We start from the raw sequence: 23379 nt of genomic DNA on the forward strand, positions 1-23379 counted from the left end.
CTAAAACTGTGCTTTCGCGTACTGCAACAAATAACTAAATTAGAAACGATAATATTGGTGCACCACGAAATAATCTAAAGAAACTGAATCAAAAAAATCTGAAAAACTAAATTAAAGAATTGAGAGAAGAATTAGGTAAGGTGAAATTAGGATATATGTAAGTACAAATACCGTACAAAAAGTGAAGAAAAAAACTTTCACAAGTAATTAAAATCCAAAGCTTAAGAAATTGAGGAATGTACTCAAAGGATCTAAAGGACGTTTTCTTAGCATCAGAGAAATTTTTTGTAACAGCTCTAAATGTTAGTATAACCAATTTAAAGAGGAATCATCTCGCACAAATTTAATTATACAGCGTCGCGACGCCCAATTTTTTACAACCTAACAAGAGTTATTTTCTACAGGAGTTACTTGCCTAATTAGAAGAGAGATTGTTATATTAATGTTTATAATTTTCGTTTCTGTTCGCATTGTTATTTGTTTAAGAGAAAACGGCCACTTAGGGAAATAAATGACACGATTTAATTAGAATTTAATTTGGATCGGAGTAATATCGGTGTGAGTGGATATTTATCGTTAACTAAAATACATGTCTCTGATTGTTTCTTTCTTTTAAGTATAACTAATCGAAATTGCAAAGTCTCGATGTAATTAAAATCTACTGCTTGATTTACGTCGGATGAGTTGAATTCATTTGTACTTGCTTATTTAATTAAGCTTTTTATACCCAAAATATGAGTCGACATTCCAATAAATCAAATGCTAGACATTTTGCAGGGAATTGCATTGAAATACTACTAGTGCCATAAAGAAAAGGATGAGTTGCTTAAATTACGGAATTCGAACCCTTTAGTGCCACACGAGAACTACATAACAGGCAACGATATAAATCACTGCTTTGCGGCCAGTTATGCGTAGTGCTCGATGCAGATGGATCTTGCGCATTTAATAAATAATAAATTCTGCATGAATTGCGTGAGAAATTTCACCTGGGCTCATAATGGGAGCACAACCGCAAAGCATGATGACGATTATTATTATTAAACAAAATCGAAAAAAGCTTTAGCAGTGCATGAAATGTAACGCAAAAAGTTGCAAAGTAATCTGGATATGAAAATTCGCTAAATTATGCTACAACAGTTACACGGTTTGATCAGACGGTAATTAGTAATTAGTGTATAATGTCCAAATTCCGGACTATCAAAGAGTGATTAGTATCTTAATAATAAACTACATTAAATCTGCATTAGGATAACAACAAACGAATAATCAAATGAAAATTCAGTGCGGCCAGAACTCTCTGAAATTTGTATAAATTTTCAATTACCTTAGCAGTTTGTATATTTAATTTTCGCGAAAAAAACTAATTTAGTCAGACTAATGTCGCGCTTACTGCAAAATTGGAACTAATTCTAACTTCACGACTTATACCTTGGAGACTCTTACTACGATAATTTGCACCGTGTGCAATTCACTTCCGCCTAATGTACGCTATTATGATCGTTCAGAGATTCTTCATGCATGCAACTTTAAAAATCCCAAATTTTTAATTTCATTAAAACGTTGGCTTAAGAAAGAGGAAATTAAAACAAAATATTTAAATTAAGTGGTGTTCGAATTCTCTGTTCTTTCAAAAATTTTACTTTTGCCTTGCCTGGAAAAGAAAACACTTGTGAAACAGGGTCGAATTTACATTGTTAAGCTGTTACATTGTAAATCTAGAGGAAAATGCTGAAAAACAAAATTATTTTTAATCATTGATTAAAGTTAATTAAGTTGATTACTGAACATTTATTCGATTATTCAATATTAAGTTTGTAATTTCAAGGCACTACTAGAATTTTCGAGAAACGTAAATGCATATGTAAATCCGCTGGGAATAACTAATTTACTAATGTGTACGTGATCTGAATAGGCGAAATTGCTAACAGAACGGAAATTAGTGTTGCTAGTACTCAAAGTGTTCTTTTTCCCGTTCGTTCACCTAGATTTTTTTTTATTCTTCGTGAGTTTTGTGCAAAAATAACAACTCGAGTTTTGGAAGTTAATACCCATTCTAACCGTGATACTTTCATAAAATAAAATTAGACGAAAGTTTGGAATAGAAAAGGCGAAGTTTAACAATAAGCGCAACTTTAACTGGCTGTCAATTTTGTTCCACATTACTGCCATTTCCCCCAATGGAGAATCCATTCGGTAATGGACTCTTTATGTGTTTCATTACCACTAATTTTCGAAATAAACCTGGATAGCTCCTACCCTACATAAATAAAAATTATAAAATTAATGTACCGTTAAAACTATTTTCAAGTAGACTCAAACAATTTTATGTGGTAATTTGTCACGAATCCATATTAAAATTTATGCGAAAAATAATTAGGTATTTTGAAACGATATTTCAAAGTTTAACAACTTAAAAGAACGTCGCGCATTTTCAAACTTTTCGTTCTTTTACTTTTTGTGCTTGTGGATAAACGAAAGAAACTAAGAGCGGTGGCAGCAACAAGGATACACCATAAGCAAACACGAAACAATTTGAAGTACAAAGTTATATTGATCAAATGTCTGTTGACAAAAAAAATTAACACAATCAAAAGTTTCGGTAAATATTTTTAATCTGAAAGGGATTAGCGTGCTTTTTAAGTTCCTTTGAGATAAGCAATAAAGTCGCAAGTAAATAATAAAATTTTCACGTGAGAAAACTTCAAACTAGTTTATTAAAGTTGGATTATTAAACTTTAGCCTTTGATTTTTATTGAGAGGCGTCGCGTCGGAATAAAAAACTGTAATCGTACTTGAAAAAAGAAAAATCCTGCAATTAGCTGTATTGTATCAATAGATAGTAAAAGTCTGTTGTTTCGAAAGCCCATTCACTTTTAACCAATAATTCATGCTTAACGAGTAAATTGTTGTTGAACAAAGATCAGCAGTATTAATTAAACCGCCGAGGAGTGTGTGTTACAGAAATATTTTATTTCACCAGGTGAAGGTCACATTGTTCCTGGTTAAGTAAATATTTTGTTCCGGCTAAAACAATCTGAATCTACATGCATGCGTTGGGGTGATCAAAATATTTGATAATATTAAAAGTTTTTTTCCGGTTGCTCTTGTAATGGCGGGTTTGTTTTGAAAGCCTTTAGAAATTAGTCGAGTGCTTGCAGGTGTGCCGAACTGAAAATTAATACAGTGAGCCCTGGAATATTTTACGAATTCATTAAGGGTTATAATGAAATATTATTTGGTCGCGAAAAGCAGCCCTTAACCCTTTAGACGATATTTCTAATAACCCGAGCTGGAGAGTAATTTCCAACTTTTAAATATTTTAATTTAATATGAAATTGAGGGTGGCTAAAACGAGTTCGGATGAAAAGTCTAATCTTGAGGACTGCCGAAAACGGCGCCTATGTCTACATAAAATTAAATTTATACATTTTCAAGCGTGCAGGAATTAAAGTTGCCAAGTTTTGCAAGTCTAGTTCAATTTGGATGTTTTTTAAAAATATTCGATTAAAAGGAAGTTGAGGAAATTACGTCCGCCACGACTGTAACAGCCGTTTGTGTTTGTGTTACAACTGAACTTATTTCCAAGTCAGTCGAAGCATGAGTGCCGATAATTCCGGCGGAACTCGAGTTTTACTGGCGAACTTGAAGGCTCACATCCAATAACAACAAACAACGTTATTTACATTGTAGCAACATTTGCATCACAAAGTGGAATTAAAAAAAAGTAAAACACAGACAACTCTATAAAATCAAATGAACGAAACGTAATTTACGTGCGGCCAACATAGATGCTTTTACATTGTTAAAAATCGACAATTTTCGGTATATGTGAACAGAAAGCTCCGGGGATTATATTCACACAGAGGTTTGAAGTATGACACTAATGTTGCTATGCATAGCAGATTTGTGATTTTATATTAACAAGCAAATGTTTACAGAACAGAAAGCTGCTTTTAAAGAGACAACATTTTTTGTTAGAAAAATTAAAAGAATGACCACCAAAAAACTTCAAGTCAATGAAATGTCTAGTGGAAATATCTCCTTTCTGTAATCTAGTTTAATCTCGCTCAAGAAATGCCTATAATACAATAATTTGTAAAGTTAGAGACAAAGTTTGCGCGTTTATAACTTCATAATTTGATTTAAAATAGGAGTTTCTTGAAAGTTTTGTTACCAATATATAGAAGAAACGCAAAATAAACAAATTTTATAACGTCAAAGTTCAGAGTGATATATTGGTACACCACCAAATTAAAGTAGCGCGAATTTCATCTGCAGTGCACGAAACTTGACTCGGAAGTTTTAAAATTTTATTATTCATAAATAAGTAGACGTTGATTTTTAAAGTTCTAGAATTGTGCAGCGACAATCTCGTGGTACTTATTAACGGATTTTTTCACAATTAACTTTGTCCTCGAGTAAATTAATAAAATTACAAAAGTTATTGTTCTACTAAGGTAAAAATTAGGTTAAACATTTATCACATTTACATTACAAGAAAAAATACAAGCTTATTATGATAATTACTTCATTATTTTGTTATTAATGTGACAAATTCAATTTATGACTTTAGCTTTCTCGTAATTTTCTGGCCAAAGATAAAAAGTATCTCTTAGAAAGGCAAGAGGTGCCGTTTATTAATATCTAAAAATGTGAGATCCAAACAATAAGAATTTTTATTCTACTTCTTAAAACCGCGCTGCACTTTTCTCACTTCTAATCATTTCTTGACTTAAAACCAAGCGAGTCTCTATCGACAGTTTCTTTTATTAAGGTAGACAATAAAATTTCTTGGTTCTATCAGAGTAAAGTTTTATATTTTTCATTTCATTTCATGTGAACACCCAAAATCATAGAGAACTGTAATATCAAAGGAAGATCGACTAACGAAAAGCGTTTTCGCCACAAAGCTGAAATAACTCTGCTTACAAAAAAATAAAAGTTAAATTCAACTTGATATTGGTTATCTTATTTACCGTTCCGCGGAGAAATTTGCTTCTTGCACAGCAAGGTTTGTAGTTTTAATTTGTTTAATGTGTCGCTCTTAAAAAATCCATTAACGAAACTTGAAATACTTTTTGCCAAATGATTAATTAAATCACATCATTGCGAAGCTTCTTTGCATATTTGCTTTGTGTTTTATACGAAACGTTTTTAAGATTGCGCTGCTGCTCTCAAGTTATTAAAATGTAAATTTGTAACTTAAATGGTAGTATTGTTTTTCATTAAGTTGAAAATGCCATGTAGAAAAACTTCAAGTTGAACCTTAAAAATATCACATTTCGTCTAGTAACGAGATGCAAATTACGAAACCATTAGCTAAAAACACTTTTTCTGAAGCCATTTTTTACGTTTTAAGTAACTTTGGAGTTTGAAATTTTTGATGGATCAAAGGGTTTGCTTGTACATACTCAATAAACAAATAAAAATGTGAGATTTGGCCGTATTTCTTGCCTTCTTTTGTGCCTGTTTCTAAACCCGCAAAATTGGGCATGCATAAGTCACATGCCTTTATTTCCAACTTGCCTTTGCTCTTCTTCGTTCCGAATCTACGGACTAAGAAATTTTCCTTAATTACAAAATAGTGAGCTTTGCGAACGAAAACTCTGTCTAAATGATCCATTTCAAAAGCGCACAATTAAAAACAAATAAATCACGTCTATTCCTGTCTTATATGTCACAAAAACTACCACCTACCTGTTGACTGGTCTAATTTAGAACACAGCCAGCAATTTTTAGGCTCACTGAACTTTAAGAATGGTCCAACATTAACGATTCGTAAAATATTGCGTTGAAAAGCTTTATATAGGTATTTTCCCGTGAAACACGCGAAAATTTCAACAATACGATGAGCAAGATAACCGTGTAATAACACTTTCATGACTAACCAGATTTGAGAGATTTGATTGTTCATTAATCAATGTCACATGGTAAGAAAATATTCTGGAAAATTATTAATAGGCGAAGCTTTTGCCAAGTCACGGTTTGGGGGAAATTCTGTTAAAGCTAAAGCTTGAATTGAAATTCATTGTTCGACTTGAAGAATTGTGGTCTATAGGTAGGTAAAGGTAAACGTTTTAAAGATTTTATTTTCTCATTATTATCCAGATAGCTGTTTAATGGTAATAATAGATCTTTAGTTTTTAGCCCAACTTCTGATTAAAGCGTGTTTTTGCTCGGAAACCCGTAGAATATTTCCCCAAAGCCCGGGGGTATTTGTATTCCGTTGTTAGTGGCTGGCAGTTGTATAAAAAATAAATGTAAGTTTGGCTTGGATGCTATAACCCTATCTCACACGAGAAAGAAATGCGCCTAAAATTTCATCCAATAAAATAACAATGAAATGTTCCTGAAATAGGAAAAGCATCGGAAAGAAACCTCTGAAAATACAAAACCGGTTTCGATAACAAGGTTCAGTTTCATATCTGTTTATAGCCATCTATATGGTTAAATAAATAAAAGTAAGGCGACATCTGTAGTCATCGAGAAATAGAGCTTTCAGAGGCGGAGCTTTCAGAACGTTTAACGACAAACACCTACCTATTAGATGCAGGCAAAATAATCCTATTAGAGGAAAGTAAGCTCACATTCACTGAAAAAGTTAAATCGCTAGAATAAATTTCCAGATTTAAGCCTGAATGCAAACGTATGTGAACGAGGACGAAAACACTACAGTTTGAAGATTAATCACTTTTTACATAGAACTTTTGTCCAGAAGTCCTATAAAGCATGTCACGTACATGTGAGAGTGAAGTGTCAATAAGGAACGGTGTTAATCACGCTCTGATATGACCATCACTGAAACACCTGTCAAATTGTTGAAAAGTATTCAAGAATTGTAGGTTAAATGTCCTGCATATCGGTCATATGGGGCGCGAATAGCTTTTTCTGTACTCTACGCTACCGATCCGCTCGTAAAATCTGGACTGGGGAGCAAAACAGAATTCGCGCAATGCTACTCGATTCTGCGACGGAGCAGACAGGGTGGGAGCAGAAAACCCTTAGGTGGGGATATCATTATTTCGCAGCATCTGATCTTTCCTGGCCCTGAATCTTACTTTTGCTGAAAAATAGGACCAATTTCTGGACAATTTTTTTATATTATAAAGCTCGACAAATGTATCGACATTCGGGGAATAAAAGACTCTAATGTGCTTTTTACCAAAAAACAGGAATTTGAGCTTATTGTGCAATCTTTTCAACTTGTAAAACTGCGAGAAAATTTGTCAGGGAAACAATTATAACGATAAATCATTAATCCCCTCCGGACAAAGCTCGACTGGATATTTTGTTACAACTAGTTTCAAACTCGGTTATTCCAGAAATTAACGCCAATGTTAGAGTACCTAGAACATGATTTTTCTAGCTATCAAAACTAGTTACCGCATTTAGCTTCAAACAATAAATTAATTGAAGAAAGTAAGTTGTCAAGCACATTTCTACATGACGTTCATTCTGCGTAATTGTACACAAAAAGTAAATTCTGTAAAAGTTCAACTATGCATTCAATTTTAATTAATTGCTCCACTTTTTTGTTCGGTCTCTAGTTCGTATTCATTATGCAACCAACGGTTCAATGATTTGCAATTTTTAAGCGCTCAATATCCCTTGTTTTCTGGAAAGCACTTTTTGTCTAAAATATTGCTCTGGTTATCGCAGCTTCAAATGTATTGAATTTTAATGAATGACACGGATCAAATTACTGCTTGAATTAGATGGACAAAGGTGTAGTAAATTTTCAGTTAATTAATCGTTTAATAACTGCATTGAGTTGAAAAAAGTTATACGAAATAAAAGTAAAGACAACAATCCAAAGTGGGATGTTTTGTAAATGCGACATATCGATTCGTCTCTTCTTAATTTAGGCAAAGCTACCTTGCTTGCCATCATGTGAATTCCATTGGTAGTTTGCATTTATTGGAAGATAAATCGATTCTTTACTGAATGACACTTTTTTCTGATTCTTGAGGTATTTTATCCATCAGAGTCCACCCCAGTCTGGTTTCAACTAGTCCTTGCTGTAAATCAATTACATTGCCATTTAGGGGTTCGCCCAGGAACATGTCCTTCAATAAGGACATCAACGGACTTGGAGTTAGAACCATTACCACAAAAGTAGATCCAAGTACCTCTAAGTAATATTTTTCTAGTGTCAAAACCCTTTTTTCTTTATGAGCCTTAATTTCCAACTATAGAACACACGATATAAATTTTCAATAAAAAGAAACTTTTGATAAAAAAACACAAATAGAATTTTTGTCTTCACTTTTTATCTAATACTTGCCTCAATATTAGATATCTAAAAGATAGTTGAACCAGTTGCTGTCTCATACAGACAATCGTTCTTTTAATTTGAAATCAGATGCAAAATGTTTATAGATGTTTATTCAACAAGTCGACAAGATTTGTCTTTTGCTTTGTCGCCTTAATTACGATCTTGCATCTGCCAATCATAATGAGAAATGTGTCAATTATTGGTATTAAAACTACAATCCACAGTTAACGAGTTACATGATTACTGATCAGTATCGAAGCGCCTTTAATCAACTAAATAGTTTCTTTTTTTGACATTACTACTTAACAGTGACGGATGCATAATCATTAAAAAGCGGCGGCACAAACAAAAGAACAATAACAACCCTCGTAATTCCATATTATTTTCAAACTTTCTAACTGGAAATATAAATTTCTGCCAAATTAGCGTTTTCTGTTAGGTCCATTGTTCAATTTCCTGCCTAGAGATCATCATATCAATAAAATTCTAATCTTTTTATTCACACAATATTGTGTTTGGTCGGCGTGTCATGAAAAAACCAGAACATTATGCTTCTGAAAGGGGTGAAGTGATACGGATGTAACTCCATGAATATGGATCTCCTAATCGTAACTTTGATCACCAACTCGACATGAGTTTTCATGTTAAATTGATAAACTTTCAGGAAAATTTGGGCTGTACAGCTACACTAAAATTAATGTTAGCAATTATCGCAGTAACTTCACCACTCTTACAGTTTAATAACAATAACGTAAAGAAAAAGTAGATTGTGGCAAAGCATGGGAATTAGATGTAAAATCTGATAACGGAATGAGCGTCACACCTAGCATGAAAGTGTGTTCACGTTTGTACTTTTTTAAGTTGTTTGTTTTACACCATTTTGCTGGCTGCGTCAAAGTTGCAGTCACGTATTTTACAGTATAACATATAAAAAGATATAAATCATCACCAAGTTGCAAGTCTAATCGTGGTGCAGGTTGAGCTGCATTTGCTAGAACAATTACCACATACGTATATTTCTTAAACGATTAATTAGAGCAAACATTTCTGTAATGGATTACAGAATCGGAGATGGCGGTTAGTCATCATGAACAGAAGCTACATTAGTTCCGAAATAGTCAACAACCTGCTAATTATTGCTTCGCCACAGAATGAATTATAGGCGGTATGTATATTGACATTATAATATACATACGTAAACCGAATCCGTATATTACAGTTGAGATTGATTGTCCCCGTTTATGCTGTAGGTACTATTCAAGGATTTAAAGGGTTACGACAATGTCAGGCTCGAATTTAACATTCATAAACAGAAAATAATTGATTGTAAATAAGACACATTTGAAACCTTCGATTTCCAATGACACCAGAGTAAAAGTAAATGATAAACTACATCGTAATTTCCCTTAGTATTGAAGGAATAAAAAATTCATTTTTTAACATCCTCTAATAAAAATTGACAGTTTAATAGAAAGATTGAGAAAGATTTCTCGTTGATTCTCAAACTTTAGTTTATTTTTTCATTGCTGTCTACTGACAGGAAGTAGATTAAAAGAAAAATGATCCTGTTGGTAGCCGAAGAAATTGCATTTAGTTTCCAGTTGTAATAATGAGTAGGCATGCTTTGAAACCTAAACGAGGAAACTTATTTAAAGTTAGCTAGTGATTTCCCTGAAATCCTAATGTTTCTATAGTCTTATACCTACGGCCACCTCATTAGATAATATGTCGAGCTCTAAATGTGTTGTAATAATTGATGGTAGATAATAAAAGTTCGTTAAAAACTTTTTTTTCAGAAAACGCGATATCCTTTAAAATAAAGCCAAGCATTTGAAATCTGTAATTTTTGAATCCACTGTTGTTTTTAACAAGCGCAAACGTAGCTCCGGTCTTTTAACACTCTGTTATTACAAAGGGAAAAACGAGGAAAATACCTACATAATAGGTCTAGAGCATGCTTTTAAAATCTCATCAATGCAGTTAGTGACTGTTTATCACGTCACTAATCAGTCAATATTATGCAGATGGTAAACTTAAACTACAATTTAGATTTTTTTTGTAGCATCATTAATCTAAACTAGCCGCCATTACGCTAAATGGAATTGGGAGAGGCAAAAGACATTTCACTAATAAAGTTCAGAAAGTTTTTTTTCTAGAATTTGCATTTCTCCTTAATGAAATAAAACTATTAAACGCTGTTATTTTATCGTAGAATTATTCAAGAAAAGCCATTACCAACGAATAACGTGGGTTTCGATGAGCTTCATAAAAAATAGACTTTATGATGAAATTGCATATTACTGCCCACGTTTAGAATCAGCAGCCACGCGACGAGGGAACTTGGTGAGTAACTATGAGCCTTAATAATACCAGGCTTTAACCGGGGGTCATCGTTATAGCAAGATCACCTCGACTACGAAGCCTGAAGCAGTTAATTCCTTCGTCCTCCTCTTTTCGCCTACATAAACAAGGACAACGCATGCACTAATAAACTCGAACCAGCAACAACTTATGAATGAATATTACATTAAAAATACAAAATAAGTGATGTGAGGAGCATCTTGCTCTCACATCTTCTTTACCCACACGGATTGGACTGAGATGACAAGCGTGTCAATTTTTGTTTAATCTAAAGTGTGTTAGAGAACCTGTATTCCGGAGGAAAAATTAGACCGGTTGTACAGGATTCATCATTTTCATCATTTATTTTTAAACATTTTCCGATTTCGTGGAGATATCTCTGTTCTGCTATTTTTTGAAACTTTTAATCAGAAAGTAAGAAAGTGAAGACTACCTACGTCCAACTATATTTAGATTCTTGTTCTGAAGGATTTGGGTAAATTAACAATTAGTTTACCTTCCTACGTGCAAATTCCAGTAAAACGCCTTTATATTTTTTATTTTTTGCTGCTATCTGATGAGCCCAGAGAAAAAGGTAACATCAGCTTTGCTCTTTTCAAAGAGGCAAATATTGGTTTTCTGTGTATTAGTAATTCTGAGTGGTATCAAGTTTTTATAAGATTTCTCATAGCAATTTCGCAGGAATCACCGATGGGAAAATATTTGATTAAGAAGATTAAAGAATTATTATTGTATATTTCTCCTCTTTGAATATCTAGCAGAATTTGTTAATATATTAGTCGCATCTTTTTACTTTATTCAAACATGTAATCATAGCAAATGCACGATATCCTCATCTCAAAATCAAACAGTTTCGTTTCAGCTTTTGGAGACTTTTATGAGTAATCTGCATGCGCTTCATCCTTATGTATATATGTGCATACAGATACGTGCCCACCAAAAAGCGAATATCGACTAGATTTTGCCCGTGAACGATAAAAAGGTTCTATAAAATGTTCTCTGTTGAGGATTTTACATCAGCGAAATTAATTAACATTATAGTTTTTCCTCGGACAGTCAATTTACATGAAATATGTTTATACACTTGTATATTTTCCATGACGGGAGACGGGAGATGTTTTTTTACCACCAGAAACGGAATGGACTCGATGTTTTTCAGCGCTTCAGTGTTTATTTCAGAGTTGTATTCCCACATGGCTTATTCCTATAACTGTCGTGTTTTTAGCACTGTGCTCTAATTGTCTTTTATTCTTGCGTTCTTACAATCTTTACACAATAAAGTAAACACTCGTTGACACTTTACATCGTTGTAATAGCAATATAAAGCAATATACATTTGACAAATATTTGTGCTAGTTGATGCATTGAACGAAAATTACGATTATTTTAGCGGTGCCTTTTATGTAATATTAATTTGAAATTCTCAAACATTTTGTGCTCATCTGATATTGATTCCAAACGCATTGACACTAGCCTTGTATTTTACATTCGCAAATGGAATGCATTTTTAATTATAGATGAAAATCAAACAGTTTGAAACACGAGGTTTAATTTCCAAACACAATAATTTCAAACCCAAATAAAAACCGTTTGGTTTACTCCCCTATTAATTCATTCATTCTGTTGTGAAACGCTAATGTATAGTTACTAGACCCACCTCTACAAATTAGATTATTTTACTAAAAATCTGTTTCCATTTAATAAAATTATAAGCGTACATTTGGCAATCACCTTATCAAAGTCAAGTTAATGGTCAAAATGAAATTATAGGAACGTTTATAACTAAGTAAAATAGTAATCGCTTCTTGAAACTAACAGTTTTTAAACGCCACAACCCAGCAGAGTAACCAGCTTTTGACCCTCTACAACGCTTTAACCACTTCAAAGTAAAGCTACGTTAGAGATTTCTTGGTTGAAGGGTTTATTGTATAAAAGCCGACAGGGGGTTATTTTGTAATTATTACACAGTTTTTGATGCATATTAATGAAAAAAGCTCACCTACACACAACTATAAATAAACTTGCAACATTACGCTTCCACGCTTGTTTCACTTTGACCTTAAGTAGTTAAGAAGTTGCACATAACCGTACGAATTTTTATAGCCGATTCAATTGAAGTACTCGTAAAATTGGAAGTATATATAGTAAAAGTGAAAAGCTTTTTCGTAGTCTTGTTAAGACCGGATCTTGCCATCGATCTCCACCGATACTCCCGACGATCTAATTTTCAATTGAATATAAAATATTTATAAAACAAACACTCTTCTCGTGTGAGACAACTGAATTTACCCAAAACTGAATACCGGGGAAGGATAGATTGAGTTAGTCGAGCTGAAATCAAATAAGTGTGTTGAATAAAGAGAAAGGAGATATACTAAATTGTGTAGAGGCTTATTTGAACATTATATTTGAAATTAAGGTGCAAGGTCCAGTCGAAAATCACTGAAGGAACTACTGAAATTTTCAGGTAATTTGTAGTCGAAAACATAAGTCGCGAATTTGTTCCTATAAATAGCTTTCAATCATGTCCAAATGGAACTGCAAATGTGACAGATAGAAAAGAGGTCGCTGGAGAGAACATTTCTTATTTGAGAGCAGTTCCCGGATGATGATTTGCCCGGAGTGGAGACAGTTTGCTACATAAAATCTAGTTTTACTATTAGAATATTTCCCTTAGTTACTTTTTAAATCTTTTAAATAAGCCTTCATTCCAGCATTTCTTGACAAAAAATGCAGCGCTTTACCATCGCTTGACGTCGGACAATTATTTCTAATTCTCTGTTTGCTTTAAGCTTTTATTTTGCATCTTTAAGAAGCGTGGAGACATAACTTCTTCTTATCGAGGCCGGGCTTTAAGATTCAATTTATTCAACCGGCCCGCATAAGCCTCCTAATGCAAGTCCCGGACTTCGGTATTCTGCCGTTCTGAAGTTATTGTTTTCCCTTTTACCCTTGCGATTTAATCTGATCGGTGGCCATGAAATTTGATTTTATTTGAAAGGTGGACCAGCTCATCCTATATTGGATTTTACTACCGGACCGGCTATTTATAATGAGAGAATTCAAAATCCAAGGCGTTACACCTTTATGATAAAAGTGAGAAGAAAACTGCAAAGGAAGTTTAGGAGTTAACGCCAATGTGCTTTAGGTATACTTTATTGGAAGTTCCTTTCCGGCTGATCTGGTCTAAATATTTAGAACTTGGTCATAAAAATAGCGTGTATAGTTGACACAAAATACTTGTTTCCTTCAGAAAAGTAACCTAGATAGTCACTTTGGCACAAAGAAACACCATTTTGTCTCTAATGAACACTTAAATTCCACTGAGGTACACAGACGTTGCTAAGTAGGTGTAGTACGTCAGTAGAGAGAGTTAAGTAACGATATGCGAGTATTATTACTCGCTCTTGCTATTAATGAAGTATTTGATCGCTCACAAAGGAGTGATTTTCTAGGGTGGAGTGGCGGGTATCATAATTAACCGTTAGGTAATAAGTTGTAATACACTCGAGAATGCACACATAACTCCCAGACTTCTAAGTTCTAGCAGAAAAGCTGATACTTGTGTTGCTTCATCTCGAGAAGCGCCGCTTCGAGATACAATACGTTCAACAACGGAGAGGATGCGGCATAGCCATACCGTTTCCTATCGCTTTGACGGTGGAGATGCTCTTCAAAGAACATCTTTAATAATATTATGCAACACGCCTTCAATTCAATGATGAACTAAGAAAGTGCAAGTTACATACTAACTGTGCTCTGATTACAGAAACCACCTTTGAAGATCACCTTGCAGTTGAGCTGCCGTCTTTATTATTTACTCATCTTTTGCTCACATTCAAGTTCATTGACATTCCAACAAAAGAAAGATTAAGTACACCACCGTGCACAAATGCTTTGTAATTGTACGCTCACAAAGCTTCGTATTAAAGTAGTAAATAAGACTTTATGTGATGAAAGCTTCAAACCATGCAGTAACTGAGTCACAGCTTGACACAAACGTCTTCCTAAACACACTACAAGATTCCAGTAACCTAGTCGGATTGTAATCGATATTCATGACGAAATGCACCGTCATACGCCAACCGCCTTTGCCCATTACCAGCACCTTCGTGTAATTCTCAACACTTGCGGTAATTTCAGTACACGCTGTTTGAGTAAATAGCTGCCATCAATGATTCATGTTGGAGACACCAAATCGGGTTCGAAGCAAATTTAATTAAAACAGGTGTTTAATATATTTTATAGTCAGAACAGCAGACGGAGCATCGTCGGTAAAAACTATTTGTCCACGAAAACGAATTTTCTTGCGATTGTGGTTACATCTCAAACCGTAAATGCATGCAACACAACTTTGCTATTAAGGCCCAATCATTGTACATCACATAAACTTAAATTCACTAGACTGGTAACAACAAGGACGCAAGGATTAGTCCTTGTTTTCAAATTAGCGGTCAATTCGTGTCACCCAAACGTAATCTCACATACTGGTGTTTTCAATAATAAATGAGAAAAAGTAAATCCCTAAATTATGTGGGCAAGTATTTATATTGGGCTGTAGAGCTGTAAAGCCGAAGTTAAAACATAATACTACCCATGCTACCACGCCAATACATAAGCTATTTCCGGAGATTAAATCATTTACGTCATATATTTTATGGATTTTCAATACACGGTCAAAATTTACGAGCTAGGTACACAAATCGCACGTAATTTATGGTGATCCCGGTGATGTACTTTTCATTTGCTTTTTATTTACGTTCAGAAGGTACATTCGTCGATCAGGAAAATTACAAATAACATGAATATCTGAAAAATTGGCAGAGCAAACATTTATACAAGCGCTTTCTTCGCATTCAATGTATTCAGTTTATTGTTACATTGTACGAATGAATGTTCAGACACCTTAATTAAACGTAAATTAAAGCGCTTTTACAAATGCGTCTTAATTTTTTTCCGTTGGAAATTAATTGGGGCTATAAAAATGCTTTTGAGGGGATGATTGAATTTACTCTTTTAATTCTGGAAATAAATTGAGATAACTTGTCCGTGCAATAAATAGAAACAGATTTGTGGATGACGGCAATCGTAAATCGCAGTAAAGGACTTAGCTTTTTGCCTGAGTGGGTGATGATGATGTGCAATTAGTCACGAAGAAAAATTTCAGAGATGTATATCCCGAGCACTACCCTTAACATATTTTCTGTATATCCCGAAAACGTCTTCGTTAAAAAGAAATATGTTTGATTCTGTTCAAACAGATTCCTGGAAAACAAAAAATCGCACTAGTTTGCAGTTTTATTTTCACGCGACATCTTAGAAGATCTATGCTATTGAAGTGCAAAGCCTTGTTGCAGGTTAAGAAGCTATCAGAAATATACTCGTAAATTGCGAGAATTTCAGCAGCATTAGATACTTGATTTCCAATACCGTTTCAGCAGTTTAGTTATGTCGACAAACTCAGACAAGCAAGCGAAACCTTTCTCAGCTTCACACAGTTTGCTCTAATGAGCTTCGAGTCGGTTTTGTTTTCTTTCTAACGAAAAATTCACGCTATAGTGAATTCAATAAAATTGCCAGCAACTTATTGTTAGTATATTAACTCGGAAAATTAAATTAATTATTTCACATTTTCAAACAGTTTCATATTAAAAGGCAAACTTTTTGTTTGTTTCTTTGTAAAACTTTTCACAGGGCCATGGGAAAACTCTTCTCATGCAACATGCATCAACAAACAACATTTAAAACAAAAATGCGTAAAAAAAGTCCTTCGTGCGTAAGTCCAAATCGAAGACGAAATAAAATTCGATCAAAAGAAAGCTCACGAAGTATAAACATGAGAAACTGACGAGACCATCGGTCTCTTGTTGTCAAGGAAACAACACACGGAATACAACACGCGACACACTTCGTAAAGAAGAAATCATCTAAAAACTGTAGGCGTTCACAAATACATGACAAATGAACGAGTTCCTATGGTGACGAATCTTTTGTCGATCCGTTTCGTTAAAAAAATAGCACTTCTCTGCTTTTACCAAACCGATCACGGTGACGGCGTAATTGTTAACAAAACATGACGTGGAAAGACCGTAGTCATGAATTTTTATCAATATTCTCTCATATTTCTGTTTGTGCTTTCTTTTTAAAACATAGCTGGAAGGAAAAAGATTGAGATTGTAGCAGATTTGAAGCTGCATCTTCACGGTTCACGAATAGTTATTTATGAGTCAAGTCGGTAAAATTTAAGTGAAATAAACCTCGGTATTAATGCAAGAATAATATGTTGGTGAAACTTGAAAGAAAAATGTATAATCATAGATTAGTGAGATTAGTGTAATCCTCCTTGCAGCTCTAGATTGTTGTAAGCTCCGTAACAATATTAAATCCACCACTAATTAATTAGACGCAGGTGACAGTCCACTCAAATCAAGACAGATTGATTGCAACAGCACACTGTAGATCAAACGTACCATATAATCATGTGTTATCTCTCTGTATCGCGAACACGCATCACGAAATTTCCGTCTAATGCAGAGGTTGTGGTGGATTCTCTTTGCAGGTTACTATTTAGAGCTTACTCGAATGGGTAGATTGAAACTGACAACCCTAACCACTTGTGGTCCACTCTGACGGATTAAAAGAAAGTGCGTGAAAAGTAGAACCCAACAACTTTGGGTTCAGATATGCATGCCTTTACGAAAGAGTTTTTATCCATCTAGATTTACGTTATTGGTCTGCAAAGCGTTTATTGAGAGCAAGCTTATTAAGATAGAAAGCGACTTTCCATGGAAAACAGTGTGGACGTCAGTAAGTAGCTTGTAAAGCCTCAAGTCAAACTTTCTACCAACATCGCATCAACAGGGTTAAACCATCCAACTCTCTGTAACGGCGATGTCCGCAGGTCGCAAGTTAGCTGGTGTTTGCCCTTTTTGTGAGACTTTTTGCACAAGACCGCAGTGAGGTAATAAATAGATAGAGCCGTTTCCGAGGTAGGGTAATTTAGGTTTTGTAAGATGCTTTTTGAGTGTCTGAGCTGGACCGCTCGCATTTGCCGCACCGGTTCACTAACAATGCTTTACTTGCCGGTTGACTTTTGTCGAGTTGCTGTGGCCGAGGTTTTGTGTTTTGGATGTCGTGACACAAAGCAATAAAGGATATAAATTGCTCTTAACAAAAGCCGATTGTTTATAAGGATTGTCCAGTTAAAGGTAAAGTTGATTGCTTTGTTTGTGACGTTTAGTACTCTTTCGATTAGCTGCTCATGATAATATTGCTGCGATTTCGAAAGGCGGAAGACAGTTTTATGAAAAAGGTAGGAGTTTGTAGGCGAATGCGTAGATATGAAATTGAATTTTATTTTAGATGATGGAAAAGTATATGAACCAAGGCATTTTCTTTTCGTAACTTGGAATGTACTGTTTTTACATGTGCATTGAAAGATATAGATTTTAAAATGTTTTCAGACTCTTCTCTTGTAATTAAACTTTATTTGTCTTTTGTTTTTTCAGAATTTGAAGAGAAAAAGTGAAGCTTTTAGGAACTTGGAAAAAAAGAAATTTTAATCAATTTAAATATTGATAGGTTCGACAGTTAATTTATTAGTAACTAAATGCACATTAATTAAACATGGACGTATGAGCAATAATTTATTAACAACAAGTTTTATTTAACAGTCATTTCCGTTAACTATTGATTCCTATGCAGTATAAAAAATGAATTTTGTGTCACACACTGTCAGCCATCTCGCGAATAAATGATTGTACGTACTTATAGCTACATTTTTTACTTTTGACTACATAACAACTTATTTAAAACATTTGTTATTTTAAAACTTGCATAAACTTGACTGCTGCTTCGTGTGTTATTTTGGATCATCATATTGTTTTAATTTTTGTCAATAATCCAAACATATTCTTTAAAATTAAACATTAAAATCATTCAAAAACGAATAATTGGAAAGACTCTAGGCGTTAAAAGTTAAGAACAATTAAACAATTGTAAGTATACAGGGTCCGGAAAGCCGCGCACCACCGTGATACTGTATCATCAAACAATGCCATAGGTCACCGAAAAAATGTTAAAAAAAATCCATATCTTCAATTTTTCGAGATAAGATGTATTGAAGAGTAAAAGTTTAATGTCAACATTACCGATTTCTGTGCAATAATTTTACGTTGAAATAAATTTGTTACCTAAAAGACATTTTGCGCAAAGGCATGATGCAAAAAAAAATCGGAAAAATCTTGTGAGAAATGCCTCAAAACTGTTAACAAGATTTCTGAATCAACAATGTCGATCAGTATGCATCGTTCACATGAAACCATAGTTATATTACTCGCTCATAAACCGACCTGACTAACGCCAATAATACAACAGCAACGTTACTACGGCTTTGAATACTGAAAAATTAAATTAATGGGGGGAACAGTTCAGCAGTGTGGCCATTTTCCTAATTTTATTTTGACCCTACTGCAAAAACAAAGAGTGTGAATTTTTTTTAACATTTTTTTATTACTCTGAGGGATCCACCCAATTGTTTCAAGTTGGTGCGCCAGGTGATTTAAAACTTCAGTTAGACCAAATATAAAAGTCTACAATTTATTTCATAACAAAGATAAAAGTAAGTAAGAGTATTTATTTATTCCATTCAGCAGGTTGAACGAACTTTCCTTTCAATAAGTTCAATTTTCAGTGCTGATTATTATTAGAGATCTATTATTATTATCTAATAATAATTATCTATTACATTGTTGCACCAATTTATCTTTAGTGTATACATATAGCGTACAATTTAACGCTACATCTAATTATATTGTACTCAATTGAACATTTAAATTAAACTAATCAATGTTCTTAAAAAAAGCTTGAGCGAACGTAACATGATAGAACCATTATTAATAACATTACATTATAATATTATTTAGCATTACAGGAAATTTTAATTAGTTGAAAATAATTATTCCATTATTGTATGCCATCAAACTAAAACTTTATAAAGTAATTAAAAAAACATAACAAACGTGTATAAATAATAACAATATATGTAATAATAATGACCGTATTAGTATTCACCGGACATATTTTTGATAATAATCCCATGGTAAGCAATGTTTATATTGTAATGTGTAAATAATAGTTAATTTTTCTAGTCACATACAATTTCAGATAGTGAAGCAAAACATCCTCCTGATATAACGGCACTAAACACCCGACATCCTTTACACGTTTTCCGCATTACCCTTCTTGTTGTGTTTTGTTTAGATCCAGTCGCCCCTGGTCCTATCATTAATATCGAACCCGACAGTGCGATTTCAACAACAGGGACTAGAGTGTATATTATTGTTGAAACAACTCGCTGAAGATGATCATCATTCACAGGAATAGGCAATGATTTCAAGACGCACCTGGACATGCGTGGGTAGCAGCATCGAAGTGTTGTATGCATAAGTTATCCAGTAGAAGAAGAATATCTCCTTCCAAGTCAGACTTAGAGCAATTAGTTCCTTAATTGTAGATTTGACGTATGGTTCATAACCGTACTTGTTATTTACGACACGTGCACGTCTAAATTTTATACATTTCCTACAGAAGAACGTTTCCAACTCTCACTAGCGACTCAATGGATCCAAAGCATCCATCATTTTAATTACGCAATAAAGGGATTTCTGTCGTACATAATAGGTAGGTAATTTAAAATAACGTCGGTCCCTCTTACGCGAAAATCGTAAGAACGTCATAAAATTCAAAATCCGTATTTGAATGGGCCATTTTATTTTACGAGATTGTACATTAGTCGTCCTGTACATATTTTTAGAACCACTGGGGCAGTTTTGAATAAAAAACGAAGAAGGTAGCTCAAGGGTCGCACTTTCAGGTATTTTGTTGTTCATTCTGCATAAAAGGTCTAATTTTGAACGAACAGTAGACCCGATAATTAGTAAAAAATGTTACACGCCAGCGAGGAATTTCTTCTTTACACACGGACGAGCGAGTTATGAACGTGAAAATCATTATCATTAAAAGTAAAAAGAATACAACAAAGAGTGTTACTGCTCTACATGTGCCTATTTGGTGTTAGTACGAGATGGAATTTGTTTTTTTGGCTTATTATCATGATACAGAAATAGCCATTTTTATGCAGCCAGTGCTTCATTTTGTCTGATGGAGTATGTATGATATTTACGAGACAACAAAACACAGCACCAGTTGCTAAAATTCGAAAGTATCACACAAGTTTAAAATGCGCTTTTACACTTTGACACAATGAGAAGGCTATTTTTACCTGTTTGGTAAAAATCCAATTTATGGCTTTGATTCAGTAGTTGTACAAAACTGTCTGTGATAACAAAGTTGACACAAGCATCATCCCATGTCTTTGACAAGTGGAATTAAATTTTGTCACCACGAAATTACATTTCCAGGATAGGAAGTTGCAAAACACGAAATGCACGCACTGCAGTCACTTTATACGTATTTGGCGACATAGCAGAATCCCTGTGATCTTTGATGTTGCTGTTAGTAACCAATATGGAATGTAACTAAGCATATAATGGACGTTTTTGACATTAATAGCACAATACATACGATCCACCACTTTGTTGCTCTTACATTTGTATGTGATTTTTGAACTACACTATAATCAATACTTGCGTGAAAGTTTGTAAGCAATATACCAATAAGACGCACCTATCTCCAAAGTTTCACTGACAAATTCGGGCTCCCTAGCTAATAAAGCTACTTACCATCCGATTACATTATCGATTCGATGGCAAATCCTTGTCTTGGTCACGGTTTTAGGCCAACGGCTTCTGCAGATCAGAGCGTGATTTATTAGCTCACCGCTTGACTCTGACATCATACAGCCTTTATGGACACTAAAATCTAAAAAACCATTTATGATTGGCGTCTGGTTGATGATCCGATGCTTTGATGCTTTTGCCAATAACGTCGACAAATTTTGGTTCGAGCAATATACACATAGGTATACCTGACGCTTGATTGTAATTCGAACTCGGCTTGTTTGAAAAAGTAAATGAACGAGTGGAGGGTTTGGGCTTTTATTACATTACGCTCGATGATTTGAAGAATTATTGGAAACGTATGTTATGCAAGTATTAAAATTCATGAGGACGTTTTGTAGGATCTGTGCTTGCCATACTAGCGAATTTTCCTGCTTGCATTATTAATTCGAATCAAAGTGATCAGTCACAGCCTATATCGTAATTATAATAAAACAAACACAAATTTTTAATCTGTAAATTACTTTGCTGCAAACTGGTCCTTTATGAAAATTTACAGTCATTAAATAATCTAGAATCTAAATTAAGGTGCACCTAAAGCCTAAAAAAAATTTCGTCAAAACCTTTGTAGGGTTGTAAGGCGTGAAAGCGTCGTAGAAAATTCGATGCAGATCCGCGAATACTTATTTAATAAGTCGTCCTGCAAGTTTATTTAGTTTAGGATAAAGTTGGGTACCCTTTTCTTGCAAATAAGGGTGGATCTGTACCTATGTATATAGCTGTAAGTAATGAGGGTTTCAGAGAGGCAGACCTTACGCTAATTCCTAACTTATGGAAGCAACCCTTGGCGTAAACAGGAAAATGGACACGTCCAAGAAGGATATAATCAACGTTCGGAATGTCTAGTTAAGATCAACACTAAACCGAATTAAACTAATTAAGTCCTAATAATTTGACCCGGATGTCAGAATCCAGGGAAATTCCTGCTTTGATCTCAACAACTGCAGCTCTATTTTTAATTAATCTAGCAGAAGATAAATAATACAAGTAATTACAAAGCAACCCTATTCCATTTATATTAAACTGTTATCCTTGGATGCTTTCTCCGAGAAGCAGTAACAGTTCCGAGTTTTTTAGTCTGACACATTCAAAACGTATCATGATAAACTGCGAAAAGCTATTTGCATCATTGGAGAGTGCCGAGTACTTCGAGGCGGAAGCTCGACGTTTCTTCCAGTTTAGTAATTTCCTCGATGATCCGAATTAATTAACGTTGAGCTATCTGCTATCAATTTAGCCCAATCTCTATCCTGTGAAACTGCTATAGATTTCGACAGTTTAGCAAAATATTAATTCATTCTGCTGCCTAAACATAATCTCAATTGTAGTGATTAGATTGTCCGGGTTACACACGAAGTGCTATGAGCGACAAATGGAGAATGTTTGTATAATTTGAATTAATTACAACTGCTGAGTGTTACAAAAAAAAATATCGATCGTGGTTTATCCATTCACAAGGTGTCAAGAAATACCTTCAATACCTCAAGTTTTCATGAATCAATCAAAATATTTTAGTTACTATTTATTAACATTTCTTAACCAATTGAAAGTAAATACTTAACTTATTATAAATTCTAGGAAGGTTTAGATGAGCTGAGGCGTTAGCCAAGAGATGCTAACCTTTAGGAAATATTAATAATTTCATGTTGCGTGTTACATTTTCTAATTACCGGATAGAATTACTTTTAAATATTAATAAAAACACCCTCCGCGATGCAGCTGTAGTTTTAATTTACCAACGCTATTCTACACAAATTAAAAATATTGCTAAGCTGAGAAAAATTGTAAAAACCCCCAGGATCTCATCTCCTTTAATTTACGGAAGTTTCTTATTTTAAAAGTTGTTATATTATGAATTTTATCAAGATTTTCAATTTTTTGTATAATTATTTCAAAATTCAAAAAACTCAGATCACGTATTATTTTTCTAGATTTTCGAAA

The 23379-nt window shown here is 34.0% G+C and overlaps 1 protein-coding gene across 3 annotated transcripts in view; it reads right to left on the minus strand.

Moving 5' to 3' along the window:
• The window catches only part of sns (nephrin adhesion molecule sticks and stones), a 128226-nt gene extending 121301 nt beyond the window's left edge, over positions 1–6925 (minus strand). For all 3 annotated transcript variants that reach the window (XM_088050917.1, XM_088050914.1, XM_088050915.1), the window contains exon 1: positions 6544–6925. The gene's annotated coding sequence lies outside the window, so the exon portion shown is untranslated. The remainder of the gene's footprint in view (positions 1–6543) is intronic.
• Between the last annotated feature and the right edge of the window lie 16454 nt (positions 6926–23379).

Source organism: Gnatocerus cornutus, chromosome 2 (assembly GCF_029298725.1).
Source record: "Gnatocerus cornutus isolate USDA-ARS CGAHR chromosome 2, icGnaCorn1.1, whole genome shotgun sequence".
NCBI classification, from domain to species: Eukaryota; Metazoa; Arthropoda; class Insecta; order Coleoptera; family Tenebrionidae; genus Gnatocerus; species Gnatocerus cornutus.